We start from the raw sequence: 18,800 nt of genomic DNA, 5'->3' as shown, positions 1-18,800 counted from the left end.
CATTTCTTATCTTCCAGACAGAGCTTGTCGTAGTAGGGTGGTGATCTGGGCCAGGAAATTGCCCTGACCTCCGGAAATCAGGCTTGATCTCAAGCTCTCTGCGTTTTCCTTGGTAGAAGATCCAGGGAGCTAAGGTGAGTTCTGCTTATCATCTCTCTGTATGAGGTTCAGCTGTGAGTCCCTGGCAGATGAAGAGTCCGTCGCTGGGAGGGTGAGACTTTGCAGTGGGTAGGAAGGGAGGTAGATTTTGTGTAGCTTCCTAGGACTCTATCTTGGTTTTTCTGAACGTTTCGATGTGCCAAGAAATCACTGCCAGGTGTCTGCTCAAATATAGTTCAAGTGTGAGATGCCATGGGAAGGATTTAATGGTATTAACTGCTTTGGCAAGGATGGGAAAGGAGTTCGAGACTGTGCCTGCCCACTAGATAAGTTCGATCCAGGGGCAAAATATCTCTTCATCTTCTGTCCCTAACTTTAATTAAACACTACATAAGGACTCTTGTTTGCTTATTATTCCATAGGTTTCCCCCGCTGGCTATGGGTGTCTAGCAACACCAGTGCTTTCTGGTTCATTTAAGAAAGAGCCAAGGCAGACAGGGACTCACAACCCAGAGATAAAAACTACAGACTCATAGGTGGCAGTAGGGTGTTTCCAAAATCATCTCCAGTGACTTGTCTGGGCACCACTCCTTTCCTAATTCAGCCTAAACTTTCTCCAGCTCTCTGTTGAACTCTTTGTCAGTAGCCAACCAACATTGAACTCATGGTATCAAGGAAGGCCCTAGAAAAAATATACCTTGGATAGCAGGCTCAGCTGCAGAGCAACAGACCACTCCAGAAGACCTAACTCAGCCAAATCAAAGCACCTAGGTGTGGTTTTCCTTTCACCTGGAGCCTTGCTGCACACCCACACTAGTGGTGTACAACTCACCCATCCAGAGTTACAACTCCAGTCCCCAGACACACAGGATGAGCATTACCCATGGGAAGTTAGATGCTAGGTCCTTCCCCCACCTTTCTTCTAGGCAAAGCAACTGTAATGTATTCCCTCCTTAGCAATGGGAGAAGTCTGAGAAAGAGTAAAATAAAGAGACAGTCAGTGCAGCCACGCCTGCCCCGTTTCCAAGACCTTGGATCATCTATACGCGTTGTGATGCTTGGCCTTTCAATGACACTTGATCTATTTGAGAGCATAGGGGAGAGTGGAGAAGGCCATAACCCGCCCCCAAACACACACACACACACACACACACACACACACACACACACACACACACACACACACACACCACACTGCCGGGAAACTGCTTTTGCTATTGGCTCCATGACAGTTAAACATGCACGTCTGTCTACAACACCAATAACAATTCCTTGGGTTCTTCACTGGACGTGAAATTAGCTGATAGACACCTGCAGAGCACAACAGAGAGGGGGATGTGTTTGGATCAGAGTGTATGCTAGCCTCAGAAGGAGTGAGATAGCAAGGGATGATTTACCATCATGACGTGACATTTAAGATCGTCCTTGCTTTTCTTTCTTTCTTTCTTTCTTTCTTTCTTTCTTTCTTTCTTTCTTTCTTTCTTTCTTTCTTTCTTTCTGAGACAGGGTTTCTCTCTGTAGCCTTTCTAGACCACACTGGCCTCAAACTCACAGAGGTCTGCCTGCCTCTGCCTTCTGGAGCACTGGGATTAAAGGCGTGCACCACCATGCCAGGCTTTAGGTTTTCTTACAAAAGATCCTTGGCAGACCTCAGGAATACTGCGTTAGGTGTCCTGTGGATCTCTTTAGGATTATCTCCAGGATCCTGCACCGGGTTTCAATAAGAAGAAGATACAGTTTTACACTTGAGGATATACATAATTAAAATGCAAAACAGGAAATTATTCTTTTGTTCAACGTGAAAGGAGCCCCCACCCCCCAAAGCCCTGCTCTTATTACTGAAACCTTACAGCACAGGCTGCAGGCAGCATGTGCAAGAGAAACAGCACACATGTGTTAAACATTCAGAATATGGTCAAAACAATGGTGCTCACTCTATTGGCTACAGCTCACCAATGACATAGAACAACAGGGAGGAACCTGAACTTGCTGACCAATCATACTTACTAAACTGGTAAAAGATCGTTTTTCAAGAGAAATGAAGATGGTGGGCATTTACAAATTACAATAGGTTTTTTGTGATCTATTATTTTATTTCTATTTCATATATATATATATATATATATATATATATATATATATATATATTTTTTTTTTTTTTTTTTTTTTTTTTCCTTCATCAGAACAGTATTCTGGTTGTTTTCAGAAGCCTGCATTCATGCTGAAGGGCAAGCAGGGAAATGTGCCCTCGCCTGTTTCTGTAGACTAGTCTCCTTGCCCTCAAAGCAAGCTGGCTGTGGCAATCAGCAGAGCAGGCACTTTGCTAACTGTGATTTCAACACAACAGCCCTCTAATTGTTCAAATTGTTATCTGGAAAGGAATAAGCAAGTCTCTGTAAAAATAAACAAAACTATTTAAAAGAATCATGTCTGGGAAGTTCTCTAAGAGAAACCCATACCTGTGCTCTCTGGTTTGTCATTCAAAGTGTCCCTTCTTGACCTTTTTGCTTAAAATCTATATTAAAATGCCTTTACTCCTCTTTTAAGTAGTAAACTGCAATGTTTGTCATTGGGGAGGAAAGTTTTAATGCTGAGCTAAAGGATTAGAAGGAGAGTTTTATTTTAATGCAGACCCCTTTGTATATTTTTAATAATTAAACAACAGTTCTTGGGGCCATACTCAAGGGGGAAATTGATTCTTTACTCTTTGTTTGTTTTAAGACTCTTTCTCAGACAAAGTAAAGCAGAATCTATGGGTGTGGGGTTAGGAATCCTATTTTAAGACATTACACTCCTGTACATCCAATGCATCACGCAATGACTGCCAAAAAAAAAAAAAAAAAAAAAAAAGGAAATTTGTTTGTTATAACAAACAAAAAAGCTAGGTATGGTGGTGCTTGCCTTTAATCCCAGCACTTGGGAGGCAGAGACAGGTGGATCACTGTGAGTTTAAGGCCAGCCTGGTCTACAAAGCATGTCCAGGACAGCCAAGGCTACACAGAGAAACCCTGTCTCAGAAAAACAAACAAACAAAACAAAAAAAGAAAAAACAAAACAACCACGCAAAACCAACAAAACAAAAACAAACAAACAAACAAACAAACAAAAAACCAACCAACCAACCAACCAAAACAAAACAAATAAGTCAAACATGGTGGGTCATGCTTGTAACTGTAGCATGAAGGAGGCAAGGAAAGAGGATTGCTAATCTGAGGGCAGTATAGAATAGAAAGCCAGAGTGCTGCATAGAGAGATACAGATCCAGGGCTCTGGCTTTATATTTGTAATTTTACCAGTGACTGTGACGCTGGTATCCACTGCCACCCTCCAGTGACCAGAACAATGATGCAAGAGAGAAATATCTAAGCAACAAGGGCTTTTTTTAAAAACAAAATGTTTCCAGTCTCTCCTTCGTGGCTCAAAAGGACCAAATGCTAGTAGGGCCACCGTGATTGAGGTGACACTTATCAGATTCAATTAGAATTGCTATAAAATGTGACGTATTTTTGAGCAGGCTGGCATCATGTTCAGAAAGTTCCTGGTTCTAGATTTCAGGTTAGAAGTGCCTCAGCAGTGAAGTCTGTGTCACATTCCCAAATTGGAATGAAGACAGAAAGGTTCTGGTCCCAACCATTTCAGAACAGCAAACAAAGCAACACATGGGAGACTTTCAAAGTAACCAGGTCTCCCTCAACATATAGAAAAGAATGCCTTGTCAAAATATGGATTGGTCAGCTGGGCCTGTAATCCCAGCACTCAGGGAGGCAGAGGCAGGTGGATCTTTGTAAGTTCGAGACTAGGCTGGTCTACAAAGAGAATCCAGGACAGCCAAGGCTACACAGAGAAACCCTACCTCAAAAAAACCAAAAGGGGGAGGATTTTAAATATGTGGATTGGTTAGCCAGGCATGATAGCACACGCCTTTAATCCCAGCATTCAGGGAGGAATGGGCAGGTGGATTGATGGGTGTTCAAGGCCAGCCTCATCTTCAAAGTAAGTCTAGGATAGCCAAGGCTACACAGAGAAACACTGTCTCTAAAACAAACAAACAGAAACATGGACTGGTCATAGTTACCAATATACATCTATAAGGAGCAGAGCACACCTGATTTTTATAGGGATATGATGCAAAACCAAAAGAGTTCCTTCCTTCTGGACCCTGATAATTGAGATCAATGAAAAGAACAAGACATAATTAAATATGGTACCAGAACACAGTCACATGCAATACTGAAAGGGTCCATTTCTAGTGGGAGGATTCGGGCTGTAGTTGGGAGATAGGTAAACTGTTGGAATGCACAAGCCAATTGAAGGAAAATGAAATTCAATATTAAAAAATCTTGCAGTGAATCATAAATTGCATAGGATCAGGAACACAAACCTGTTACATTTTTAATGAGACAACCAGTGGCCCTTTACTCTCCAGTCATCTGAAAAAAATATATTCAAGTTAGTTACTGTTGAGTTGTGTGCATGGTTTTCTGGTGAGTGTGTCTTGTTCACGGTTTTCCACTGAGGTCTTACAGATTACGTCCATGCTGGGAGCCAATGTCTCTGTCCGCATGTCCTTTGCATTTTGCTTGCAAAGGAGAAGTTGGCTCCATGACAGTCTGCCCCACCCGTCCCTTCTATTCTACATAAACCAAACTTCATGCACTGCATTGCTAATTCTACTTTCACAGTTGCCAAACATGTCTAAAAATGGCATCCACTGTGGAGTATGGACGTGTGACTTCTGCATTGCTATGACAAAAACAAGCTGGAAGAAAGATCTACATATAGCTTTCGTGAGAGTTCAGTGGCCACTGGACCCTTGGGCTTAATCATCATGATGGTGGAATTGTGTCATGGGGCAGGCTCTTTGTTACTAAGCAGACAGGCAGTAGACAGAAGGAAAGGCTGAGAGGGCAGCAGCATAGGATGTGGGTCTCAAGGATAAGCCCCCAGTGCGCTACTTTCTACGGGATTTAGCTCCTTCCCACACCACCTACTTTTTTTCTTTCTTTCTTTCTTTCTTTTTTTTTTTTTTTTTTTTTTGCCACCTCTCAATAATATCATTATCTTGTGAGTTTATTAGGGGATTATTCTGGTCACTCAGGCAGGGCCTTAAGACCTAATATCTTCTGGAGAAATTGTCACAGAACACCTAGACATGTGATTCACTGAAGTCCTGTGTATTTCTTCATCTAACAAGTTGCCAAACAAGGTTGGCTACCTCATTTACCCAACTGGCTTAGCTTGCCTGAGAAGACTTCAGAATTAGCAAGTTCTGGGTAAACTAGGATTGTTTAGCCACCCTAGTATTGTATTGTCCAATAAGACTAGGCACATGGAATTAAATAAAAATTAATTTTGTTTTCTTGGTGGCACTGGTTACATTTCAAGGGCCCTGGTGACAACTTGCAGCTAGTTGCTATGCTGTTGGTCAAAGAAAAAATAGAAATCTTCCCCATTACAGAAAGTTTTGTGAAGTAGTACTGAATTTGGAGGTCACTTCATACAATTTTCCTATAGCTAGCTTCCTTGAAAACAGCGCGCTAATCACAGACTGCACATGCTCATATGACGAGGGTACCAACCCAGTGAGCACACAGAGCCTGTTGTATTGGGAAACCTGTAGATAACTGCTTTTCAGAGTTTGAATCAGGTTTTTGTCTCTTTGCCATCAATCTGTTCATCTCCCAGGAATGGAAGCTTAGTAGAAGCGCGAGCTTGACATATTTAATGTATCAGCAAAACAAAACCACTTGACCCTTTCTTAAATTGTCCACTAGGTATGAGAGTCACATCCGTTTTCTTCCTTTTCTAGTATCTCCTTTGATGTGCTGCACTGCAGGCATGATGGCTGATGTAGCTTGCAGCTGAGGCGTGCATGAGGGAGAGCGCCTTTTGCAATGGGCTAATTTGTAAGTCCATTGCAACCCTACCCAGACCTACAGTTAGATGACTTGGGTGTAGTGGTGCTGAGTCACAGAGAGGACAGCCCTCTTCTAGGGCAAAGGCAAAATAGAATCAGAAACAGGGTAAACTGCCTGTCTGGAGACCCAGTGCTGAAGTGGGAGCCCAGTGGTTTGTTCATTTCAGGAAATTTTATTGACCATCACTTCAGTTTTTGCTCCTGTGGTATTTAGCCCCGGCGGGGGGTGGCGGGGGGAGACACAGAGTGAAAGAGAGAGAGAGAGAGAGAGAGAGAGAGAGAGAGAGAGAGAGAGAGAGAGAGAAAAGAAGAAGAAGAAGAAGAAGAAGAAGAAGAAGAAGAAGAAGAAGAAGAAGAAGAAGAAGAGAAGAGAGAAAAGAGAGAGGGGGAGAGAGATATAGAGATATAGAGATAGAGACAAGCAGGCAGGCAGGCAGACAGACAGACAGACAGACTTACTGATTTTAAAATTACAGTGTAAATGAAGATTTGTGAAGGCTGTGGCTACAGTGTGGTGACGGTGGCTATGATGGCTCCTGTGCTCACCGGAAGCTTCCTCTAGGGCAGCCTCCAATATGCTTCACATGGGAAATGCTAGGCAATGCTTTGGAGATCAGGGTTCTGAAAGGAGCCCTGGATGAAAAGCTGACATTCTATTTCTGAATGTTTCTAACAAAATTGGCATTTAGACAAAAACAAAGACAAAAAACAAAAACAAAACCAACTTTTATAAGTTATTTGTAGAGAAAGAATCTTAGATTAATGAAGATGATGGATTTTCCTTCTTAAAATGATCATTTCGCAGCCAGGACTACAAGGGCACCCCTGTCTCAAAAAACAAAACAAAAACAAAAACAAAAACAAAATGATCACTTCAGCCTGGTGGTGGTAGCACACACCTTTAATCCTAGCACTCAGGAGGCAGAGGCAGGAAGAACTCTTTGAGTTGAGGCCAGTCTGGTCTACAGAGCAAGTCCCAGGACAGTTAGGGCTACCCAGAAACCCTGTTTCAAAAAAAACCAACCAAATAAAACAAAATATATAAATACATAACTATGATCTTTTCATTTTGGAAAATCTTGAGATTTTGAAAAACTGCAACAGTAGTACACAGAGTTCCGATGGCATAGCAGGCCTCTGAGCTGAGCTAAGAGTCTCAACTGACATTTCTGCCAAGTGTTCAACCTGAGTGCTTTGATAAGTTACTTAACTCATGTGTGTTCTCAGATGGGCATCTTCAATTGCCAAAGGACAGAATAACATGTGCCTTAGTGTTGTAAAACAGAAAGGCATGAGAGACTGTGTACAATGCATAGAGACATGCATAGGCCATTGGTATGCTTAGTAACCATCTCTTTTTATTTTATGGATGGCATATTTGCTTTAATAATTTTCCCCCTTTTTTTCTGTTTTTCTTTTTGGTTTTTCAAGACAGGGTTTCTCTGTGTAGCTTTGGCTGTCCTGGACTCCCTTTGTACACCAGGCTGGCCTTGAACTCACAGCAATTGCCTGCCTCTGCCTCCCAAGTACTGAGATTAAAGCGGTGTGCCACCACTACCCAGCTACTTTAATAATGTTATGAAAGTAATACATAATGTTAAAGAACAGTGTCTACTAATGCTTATTATAATTCTATTTCTTTCTTAGGTAGAAGGAACTTTTAGAGTTCACCCCAAGTCACATGGATCTACCATCTTTTTTGTCTTGAACCATTGGTGACTTTTTTTCTATTTAAAAAGATAGAGGGAAGCTAGACTTGGTCATTCAGGTTGGTTTAATAAAATAGACTGTAGTCCAAGTAGCTTAAACAACAGAATCTTATTGATGTACAGCCTTGGGTGATGGGAAGTCCAGGATCAAGGTGCCTACCCAGTCAGTCATCCGTGAAGATGCTCATTCCGGGCACGTGCTCACATGGTGCAGAGACAAAGCTTTCTATGGCCTCTTCTTATAGTGGCACCAATCCCATTGTGAGAGCTTCCCAAAGACCCCATCTTTAGGAGTTCCAACACATGGATTTGGGGACAAGGGACACAGATAGTCCATAGTACTCATGCAGAGCAGGAGGCAGAAATGCTCTGGTCTGGTCTGGTCTGTTGAAGGACTCACTAGCAAGGGAGGCAGTTTGGGTACTACTGTCTTAGGAGTTCTGAGTGTGGGAACAGTGGCCTTCAGTGGAGCTACTTAATGACCTTGTGGATGAAGGGTGATGGGTTCCTCCCATCCTAGAATAATGACTCATGAGACTCAAAGTATTATTTTACAAATACCTAGCTCATAACTTAAAATAACCCATTTAACTAATCTCTATTTTGCCACATGGCTCGTTATATGTGCTCAGGTGCGATGTGCCTGTCCTTACATCTTGCCAGCTGGATCCCCTGTGCCTGGCTCTATCCCAGAATTCTTTCTCCTGCCAAATGTCCCACCTTCTATTTCCTGCCTCAGCTGTAGGGCCTTAGCTTTTTATTGACAGGTGATACTTCCATACAGACACAAGAGATTCCTTCTACACGGGAACAGTAGCTGTCTTTTCTGTCGAGTTACTAAAGGACCACCACCTGTCCTGTTGTCTACAGCTGAGCTATAGAAAAGAGTAGTGAGGTAGAGAAACTAGAGTAACCAAGAAACTTCCACAGTACATGTTTTCCTTGTGTTTATTAGTTTACTAAAGTCATGAGGGCTATTTTCATCTTCTTTTGTGGGGTCTATTTAGTTAATATGTGTTTCCTTCATCATTGATTTATAGTCGTGCCCACTACCTGATTTCTTCAGAACAAGGGTTAAGAAAATAAAACATAAAAAAGCACAAGTATGGTCTCCTCAAAGAAGAGTCACCAAGAAAAACAAAAAACAAACAAACAAAACCAAAACATTTAACTGATCATATTTGCGCTATATATTGAAAATCTTTTTTTTTTTTTTTTTTTTGAGTCCTAAGAATCTAATAGGTTGTTGGGTACATTTTGATTTTCTGTATTCCTTTCTGTTCCACTGAAAATACTCCTAACTATAATTTGGTCTCTGTTTTACCTAAAACAAATATCAACTCAACACTGTTTGCTCGTTTTCTTACCCTACCTCTTATTTTTATGACTCTAACTCAGTAGCATGCTGTCTTGCTCTATCTCTCAGACTTGATAATAATTTACGAAGCTCAGACTTCAGGTCAATTTCAGATGCCTTTTTCAATTCCTGGGAAATGTAGTCAAGGCTAGTGGGAAATTCTGGGTCATTGCAGTCTAAATGGAAAGCCCCAAATTAAGAAGAAAGCTTTTTCTTCAGTTTGAAGCTAACATTGGCCTTAAGACAACTGTGAAATATTCTTGGAAATTGTTCCCCCTGAATATTTTCTGGAGAAAAATCATAAAGCTAATAGTGGGCAGTCTCATGGCAGAATTGTTACTTCTACCATGCTGTTAACAGAAAACATATCTCTAAGTTGTTCCCGTAGGTGCAGCTCCCAAAGCCATGCATGTCTGTAGGTTCCTAGGATTTTTCCTTTAGTTGATAGCCAAAAGCAATACCACTCTCATTCTGGAATAGGGAATAGTGGATCCCAACCTGTGGCTCCCAACCCCTTTGGGGGTCTAATGGCTTTTTTCACAGAGGTCACCTAAGACCACATTGGCAATCACAGATATTTACATTACATTTCATAACAGTAAGAAAATTACAATCATGAAGAAGCGACAAAAATAATTTTATGGCTAGCAGTCAGCACCACATGAGTAACCGTATTAAAGGGTCACAGAATTAGGAAGGTTAAGAGCCATTGCTCTAAAAGCTCTTCTTATCAGAAAACTTAGTACACGTTGAATACTTACAACTCATGTGGATTGTCTCACCTAATGTGGCCAGCACAACCGTGAATGGGGAGTTATATTACAGCCTTCATTTCACAGTCAAGGAAGCAGGTGTAAAGTTTTACTGCCTCACACATGACCACACAAGTGGGAAGAACCAAACCCATGATTTGAAGTCAGAAACTTGACTTCAGAGAGTACACTGTCGACCACTTTTGAAAAATGATTTTCTCTTTGGAGCGCACACATTTTCAGAAGCCAACACAAAGCTACAAGCCAGCAGCCTGGCCACGCTAACAGTGTAGTGTGGTCCAGCTACTCGCTAGCATTTCCTCGGTCCTCTTCTCACCCTCAGAATCTTAGTAGCAGTGTCACTGGGTATAATCAGCTCTGACCAGCAGCAGTAGAACACAGGCTGAGGGTTAAAGCTTCCTAACCCGTTCTTTGACTGCTGGGCCTAATGTGTTCTCTCTCAGCTTCCAATCAAATAGCTACTTTGAAAAGAGAGCCAGGCTGATAAAAACATGGATGCTCATATTAATGCCACTGAAAATCCAAGAGGATATAAAATCTACTCCCTGCTAAGACAGTGGTAGCAAGAGTGTCTTTGGCAGCAGAGCCCTAGGCTGCTGTCGCTAAGCACAGTGGAGACGAGATTAAATCTCAGAACAGAAAAGAAATCACCACCCAAGCTATCCAACTGAGTTCACAAGAAAAGTGACCTCTATGGAAACCAACTTTGAAGACACATAGCTATGCTTTATCTACTCCATATCTGCACCTCTTTCATATCCTTTTTGTTACGAGTTCTCTTTGAATCTTAAGAAACGGATAGAAAAGAAGGAAAGGCAGAAAGAAGGTCATGGCAGAGATGTTGACATCTTTCAAAACAAAGATGCAGGGATGGGCCAGAGTTGTGGGAAATTTTTGCTCTGAACATCTAAGAACTAGGTATGGTTCTGTCCAAGCAATCCACAGTTTGTAAAACATACTTGTTCCCAGGAAACCAAGTTTCCAAGAAGCCTACTTTTGTTAGAAGTAATAAAGAAAGTTCGGTTTGATTTCATCTAATTTATTTTGGGCACCTAGGAAACAAATTAGATTCTCTCAGAGTGCCCTCAAATACCATGAGCATTCTAGAGGAGATTGGTGGAAAATGGTCAGTGACCATGGATGCATCTGAGTCAATCAGAAGCATGATGATTAAGTAATTGATTCATTCATTAATTAAAATGCAATGCCAAAAAATCAGGAGGAGGGCAGAAAATTGCCAAAGAGGGCCAACAGCTTCAACCTCAGCTGCTTTGTACACTGGCTTCATTTCTGTTTCCTGTAGGTGGAGAAAGGCATTTCTATCCACACTACAGTGAACAACTAACCAAAGCAACTCTTCTTGACCAAATGAATGGGAACAGTTTTTAGGATAAGGAGCTTGGTAAAAGCACAACACCTTTCCTTATTTCTGTAAAGAATTGCTCTTTCTAGGCAGACAAGCAAAAAACTTTCGAAAGGGTATGTGATTTTGCTTTTAGTAGTAAAGAAATAGCAACTAACAAGCCAAAAGGACAGATCTGAGGGTAATCTTTGGCAATGTGTCTCAAGCTGACTACAAAGGTACATGTGCAATTCTAGAAGGATGTCACTTTGAAACTTGATAGCTATGATCCCTTTAAAAGGGGCCACTTGTTTGTCAAGGGCTAAGTCAACCTTGGAGCTGGTTTATTAAGGAAATCAGAGCTTGCTCCATTGCCAGCATCCTTTCCTAGTCACAAGTGTGGGCAGATGAGGAGAATGGAGATTTTTCATTGGCTCACAAAGGGATGGGATCCTGAAGTGCATCTCTGCTTTGGGGGAAAGGCCATTCCTCTCCTTACAGAACTATGTTCTATTCCACAGTGAGGATACTGGATTATTTTGACTTTTAAAGAAGAGGGATCCTCAACTAGAAGTTCTTTTCCCTCCGGGGAACTTTTGGTCATATCTAGAGACATTTTTGGTGGTCATACTAGGGATACCAGTAGCATTAGACTAACCAATAGGATCAAAACACCATAGAGAATAGACTCAAATGATGAAATTGTCATCAGACCCATTACCTACAGAAGTCAGCCAAGGACTCACATTCCAAGCTTATGTAGAGTGACTGAATGTTAGAAGAAAGACTTAAATAGGAGTTAGAGTCCCCTAAGCTGGGGGCTAGGGAGATGTCACAAGGGTAAGAGCACTTGCTGTGCAAGTCTGAGGACTTGAGTTTGAATCCCCAGTGCCTACATAAAGGCTGAGCATGGCCTTACATGTCTGCAGCCCCAGCATGGGGTCAGGAGCAGAGGCAGACAGATTCTGGGAGTTTTCTGGTCAACCACTGTCACCAAAACAGCAAGCTTTGAGTTCAATGAAGATTCTGTCTTAAGGGAGTAAGTTGAAGAATTATAGAGGGAAATACTCATTTTCCTCTTCTGGCCTGTGTGTGTGTGCATGGGTATGCTCACTGGAATATACAAGTACACACACACACACACACACACACACACACACACACACACACACGTCTCCTGATAACCAAAATTTACAGAATAGAAGTGCAATGAAGCAGTCATGCCAAGAGCCAGAAAAAAAATTACATCTAGAACAAAACAACAACAACAACAACAACAACAACAACAACAACAACAACCCCAAACTAATAGTTAAATCAGAATACTACAGTCACCTGACAAAGACTTTAAGACAATTATTATTTTTCAAAATCTTCCATGAATAATTGCAAATTCTCTTGAAATAAGTGAAAATAGAAAATATCACTGGAGAAGTACAAATTATAAAACGGAATCAGTAGGAAGTAGAGAACTGAGAAACAGAATGACCGGACCAAAACATTTCTACATGAGAGCAGTGATGGAGCCAAGAGGACAAGCTGCAGAACCAGAGAGGTGCATGGTGCCCGCACAAGCCAGCCAGCGTGAAAACCAGAGGAAAAAATAGACTGAGGGAACAAATGGAAACTTAGCTGGACTGTCAGACATTAATAAACAACTTAAAAAAAAAATCTCATTGGAGCCCCACCCTGAACAGGGAGGAAAGAAAGAATGGGATTGAAAGAACATTTGAAAAAAAGTAAAGGCTGACAACTTCCTAAATTAAGTGAAAGATGTAAACCTACAGAGTTAGGAAAATGAAAACTCAAATATGATTAGACCAGAGAAATTCATATCTTAGTACCCTGTCATTAAGCTTCTGAATGCCTATGATTGCTGGGGTTAACTGTGTTTGTTTCTGTTAGTTTCGGTCTTAACCTGGCTATCACAAAAATAACTGAGATTCTTTTATTTGTTTATAATGCTTTACAATTCATTCTTGAGCAATCTAAGTCTTTTCTTAACCCTCCATGTTAGCCTGACCCTATCTTTGCCAAAAATCTCCAAGTTACTTGCTTTTAAGTTCTTTCTTTGCTCCAGCTGAATCTTCTTCCTCTCCCCTGCACCTCAGCCTGTGTCTGAGGCCCTTACTTTCTCCTGTAACTCCTCCTCCCCTTCCTGGCAGGAAGTCCAGCCCTATACTCTTCTCTGCTCAGCAATTGGCTGTAAACTGATTTATTGGCATACAAGGGGACAATTGGGGACCAGACTTTATACAACACCGAGACAGGAGATTCCCAGAACAAGCCTTGCAACCAGATATGGAGGATACAGAAATCAACATTTGAATTACACAATAACCTTATATCAACCTGTGACAATGTCTTTAAAGGCAGCCAAAGAAAATGATATGGTAACCAAGGAATGAAAATGAAATAATTGCACATTTCTACCTGGAGCCACAGGGGCCAAAAGGAAAGAACATGTGGCCTTTAAAATGTGTCCAAGGACTCATTCAACTTCACAAGTGAATTATTCAGAAATAAAATACAGAGAGCCCAAGCTGGGCAGTGGTGGCACATACCTTTAATCCCAGCACTTGGGAGGCAGAGGCAGGTAGATCTCTTTGAGTTCAAGGCCAGCATGGACTACAAAGCAAGTCTAGGACATCCAAGGCTACACAGAGAAACCCTGTCTGGAAAAACCAAACCAAGAAAAAAGAAATACAGAGAACCCACTCCCATGAGTTGTCTTCTGACCTTCACATATGCATTGTGGCACCAGAAGGGTACTCAAACACACTCAAAGACATGTATGCAAGAAGGGAATTTAAAACATCAGGGAGACAGTAAATGACACGTATGAAAATCAGAAATAACTGACAGGAGCAGGAGGGATACTGGACACCGAGTTTCCCACTCACTGCCCAGCTCCCAAATAGGTGGAAAACTCAAGCCCTGAGGACAAGGAGTGGACTACTTGAGTGTTAATTCAGCAGCAGCATCCACCAAAAGGTTGAAGTAAGGATGGGGACAGGGAGATGGGGATAGTATGGAGGATGAGTAGGTTAACCAAAACTATGGGTGTTTGAAGCCTTTCAGAACTAACTCGTTTGTAAGTTAATAAAACACTATAATACATAGTAAAGGTTGTTGAGCAAAAGCACACTCCAAGAGTGGACAGTGTGTCTCCCAGAGACTGGATGAGTTACTAAATGAAAAATCTCAATACCAGACACAGGATACCTCCCTATGAGCTTTTGATCAGAGAAGCCCAGAAAAACACAAAGCAATGCAGGTTATTGCTCTTGGTCTCGGTTACCCAACTTAACTAGACAGTAAGACCCTATTGCTGAAGATATCACTAACTTTGGATGCAGGACATAGAAATTAACCCTGACTGACCAGGGAACTCTGCCTTGCTAGCTTGTTGGCTAGCTTATATGGTGTCAAACTTTGCTGTGCAGGGTTCTGGGGCAGAAAATATATAAATGACCCCACTCAGCCCTGGACCCTGCATGATACTATACCGACTTACTCTGCGAGGTACTTTCATTGTTGCCATAGTGGCATACAGGTTACAGGATTAACCAAGCACATTCTGATTGGATAGGAGGCTTGTGCCACAAGATGGATTTCAAACCTGGCTAAAATCTCATTGCTGGGAAAGTCATAGACCTCAAAGGAGAACCTACTGTTGTTATGTTAAATGGACTTGCTGTCAAACTGCATTCTAAATATCCAAGCTTATAACCATAGGTTTGTGCTGCTCTGAACTTTGGTTAGAGAAACTTTTTTTTTTTTTCAGTAGTTGATTCCAAGACACACAGTCAAAATGAGAAGCATACATAGCTATAAGCACACCCATGTTGTAGTTCACTTAGAAGTATGGCTTAATAAATATTTATTATTAGGCTATAAATATTATGGTGGTATTTTCTAACCTGCTATCAACCAATGAAATACAGATACCTGTTATATTTTAAAATAGTTTTGGTTCACCTGGGGCAGGGCCAATATTAATCTTCTAAACTATCTCCCATATCTCTCTGGCCCTATCACATGCCATCTGCTCCTAATAATTTCCACCGAGCTACCTCCCATCCGTAACCCCCAAATACTTGCTAAGGTTTTTCATCTGAGCCAAATCTCCATCCATGCCGGCCATGTGCTTCTTCTCCACCTCCCCCCATGGTGGAGGCCTCCTTCCTTCACTTCCTCTATCGATCCTCTTCTGGTCTCTGACAGATTCCTTTCCCAAGAACTTCCCTGTCCCAAAGCCTGCAACCCTTAGCCACGCCTATCCCATTTTCCATGCCCAGTTGTATTGACTTTTTATTGGTCAAAGAGGAATAAGTTCTTAGGCAAGATTACAAACATTTTGGGGTATGTGAGTCTGCTCATTTGGGCAGCAACCAGACCAACTTCCAACACTTCCATATGGCTGAAATATCTATGTTAACCTATCCACATCCATGGCTTAGGAAACATTCCAGAACAGTGGGCAGAAAGGATGAGAAGAGCTGTAAAATGAAGATTTCTTGACATGACATGGCTGATGAACTTATCAATTCACAACAGCTGTGGTCACTTGCACAAGACTGGCACAAGATCAAACCAGTCAAAATTCCAACATATATGGGGAGGGGCCCCTGAGGCTCCACCCATAGAGGGGAAAATACTAATTCTAGATGATTGCTGAGGGAAGGAGTGTCACTCTCCTTCACTGTTGTGGCCTACAAGAGGTTGCCCAAGTCCTAGAGGTCAGTCCATCCCTATTTTCATATGGGCAGCACTAATTGAACTCAGGGGGTTGTATTAAAAAAAAGGCGATCATAAGCTTGGAAGGGAGATGTGATGGTAGACATAGGGGAGGTAGCTGGATATGATCAAAATACATTGTATAATGTATGAAAACTTCAAACAATAACTGAGTGAAAAATACTACAGGGGAGGGAGATGGGGGGAGACAACACCTCACTGACCACCAGGTCCAGAAAAGTCAGAAATAGCAAACTGAAGCTTAAGATTAGCACAGCAACCAAAAAGTTTTATTTGCCACTTTCACAGGCTTTCCCTGTTTGGTCATAGGCCTCACCTTATTTGCATGCCCACACTGGACTGACCCTTACCAAGTGGATTCTTGGAAATTCAGCCTACTTAAGGCTTCAATACCAACCCTTCCTCCACTGGTGGACTCAACAGAGAGACATATGAGGACTTCAGAGCCAAGCCTATGGTTGGTGACAAGAGACAGTCTCTAGCCAACAGCCACTTCAGTTATGCATAGAATAAGAGTAATTCTTCTCTTGTAAATTCTGCTTAGTAATTAAAAGATGTAGCACCAAATGAGACAAGACTACTATATTTAAAAATAGGAACAATAAAGGGGGTCAAATGAAAGGAGAGAAGGAGCGATCAAGAGGTTGGACTGACTGATTGCAAACGCTTTATTTCCCGATCTAAACTCTTAATGTGAGTCAGTCTGATACTTATAAACAAGATGAGTTCTTTGTACCTCCAGCTCCAAGGGTCCCCGAGAGACGTCTAACAGTGATTCTATCTCCTCTCGAGGACTCTGGGAGCACACACAGCCCTGCATTCTACTCCAAAACAAAGAGCTGGAGAGCAGCAAAAAAGGACCATTTGAACCAGTGTCCTCAGTGCGGCAGGCAGAGGGAAGCTGGAGAAAGTCATTAACTTTAAAAGAGAAAAAAACAAAAAACAAAAACCAAGTATCAAGTGCCTGTGTCTTTCAATGTCAGCTTAATTTGGTGACTAGAAATGCACACATGTCCTTTTCAAAACAGACTTTAGAAGGTTATCAGAGGCTATAGATTTTTAAGAGACAGCATTTATATTGGCCACCCAGAGAACCATGCACTCTTGGTTGTGGTTAAAATACAGCTCCGTGGGCTAGCATGCCAGTCCAATTCATTTCTTAGCAACAGATAAGAGCTCTTAGGGTTGTGGAACTCCTTCTCCCTGGGAGATACTGATCTCCCTGGATTTTGACTTCAGCTGCACATCATCTCTCTCTCTCTCTCTCTCTCTCTCTCTCTCTCTCTCTCTCTCTCTCTCTCTCTCTCTCTCTCTCTCTCTCTCTCTCTCTCTCTCTTTCTCTCTCTCCCTCCCTCTCTTTCCCCCCATACACACACACACACACACACACACACACACACACACACATATACAAGTTATTCTAGAATAGTCATCCTTTCAGACAGAGCTACTATAGAAGAACACAAGGTGATACATGGGTGACGCTAGCATAGTATCTGTAAGCCTAACACCCCCTTGGTGATTATCAGTAACACATGATGGCTACGTTCACAACAAATCCTTATAAGCACCTAGAATTAGCCTGCCACCTGCTTGGACCAGAGATACAGAGGTGTGTCAGACATTTCAAGTAAGTAAGTACACAAGCTCCCACTCAAGTCTGGGTCCCCTCCCTCCTTCCTCCTCCTGCCTTTTCACTGTAACTGAACATAGGTCCTATATTTATTAGGAAGAACTGTTGCTCTCACTATCATCTGTAACTTACCTGTTGCCATGAGTCCCCTTGAAGACACCAGATGGGTCAGACCCCACCGCCAGGCTCACTATCCCATTGGCTGTACCAGTTGCATTCCTGAGGTGGCCCCTCATGTAAAGAAAAGTTGAATGATAAGACTGATGAAACTGGGATAGGACACGTTCTTATGTGGGTAGCCGTGAGATGACTGTAACCTTCTTCTTCTCCTGTACAGTGACTGAGTTTCTGATGATTTCCTCAATGCTTTCAACCCTACTTCAATCTTTGGTATATTTTAAATGGCAGAATAATATGCAGCATAATTCAATGCATATTCCCATTTTAGCACTTATCACATCTTGTTGTACCTTTTTGTTTACATATCTGTCTCCTCCACTTGGCTTCGAGCTCTCCAGGACTTAGTCTATGATTTAACTCATCTTAGATTCTCTCTCCTCCTCTGTACACAGCATCTAAAGGCTCTGAATATAGTAGGTTTTTAATGAATGAGTCAGCTTTGAGAGGCTCAATAGCCAAATACACCTGCTATTCATATATACATTTATGTAAAAGTAACTTTATTCTCCTGATGTAGTTGTTGTCTTGGAAGTAATTGTCTCCTGATATAATTGTCCTGATGTAATTACTGCCTCCATCTGCTAATGTAGGCTAGTCCTGGAAATTTCTAGATTCCATACAATCTAATCTAAGCCTAGAATGTCTTCAGTCTCTGAGACTTACTGCTGAATAAGCTCACCATTTCTAGTTCTTTCTAAACTCTGGCTGGCTGGTTCAACTCAGCTGTTCTGGCTCAGATTCCTCTCCTGGGTGACTGATTCAATCTGGCTTCTCTCAGTTTCTGACTTTTTGCTTTGCTTGGCCTCAAACTGCCTCTAGCAATCTGTTCTAAACTTCTCAGTCTCTGACTCACCTGTCTTCACCCTTGTCTGGCTTGTTCTCTCTTCAACCTGTCTATGTAAAACTCTCCTGGTAAGAATGCCTCTGAATTCCATGAACCAAACTGCCCAAACAGCACTGACTAGAACTCAGAGATCTTCATACCTGTTCCCTTTAACAAGTTGAGTTCCCAGCCATTATGTGAGTTTC

The 18,800-nt window shown here is 41.8% G+C and overlaps 1 protein-coding gene across 1 annotated transcript in view; it reads left to right on the top strand.

Moving 5' to 3' along the window:
* Window positions 1–18,800, top strand: part of Adtrp (androgen dependent TFPI regulating protein) — a 90,694-nt gene continuing 71,894 nt past the window's right edge. The window contains exon 1 of the mRNA XM_051170454.1: window positions 1–134. The gene's annotated coding sequence lies outside the window, so the exon portion shown is untranslated. The remainder of the gene's footprint in view (window positions 135–18,800) is intronic.

The sequence above is a fragment of the Acomys russatus genome, chromosome 3 (assembly GCF_903995435.1).
Source record: "Acomys russatus chromosome 3, mAcoRus1.1, whole genome shotgun sequence".
Classification (NCBI taxonomy): domain Eukaryota; kingdom Metazoa; phylum Chordata; class Mammalia; order Rodentia; family Muridae; genus Acomys; species Acomys russatus.
This window is presented reverse-complemented; position numbering and strand designations above follow the sequence as displayed.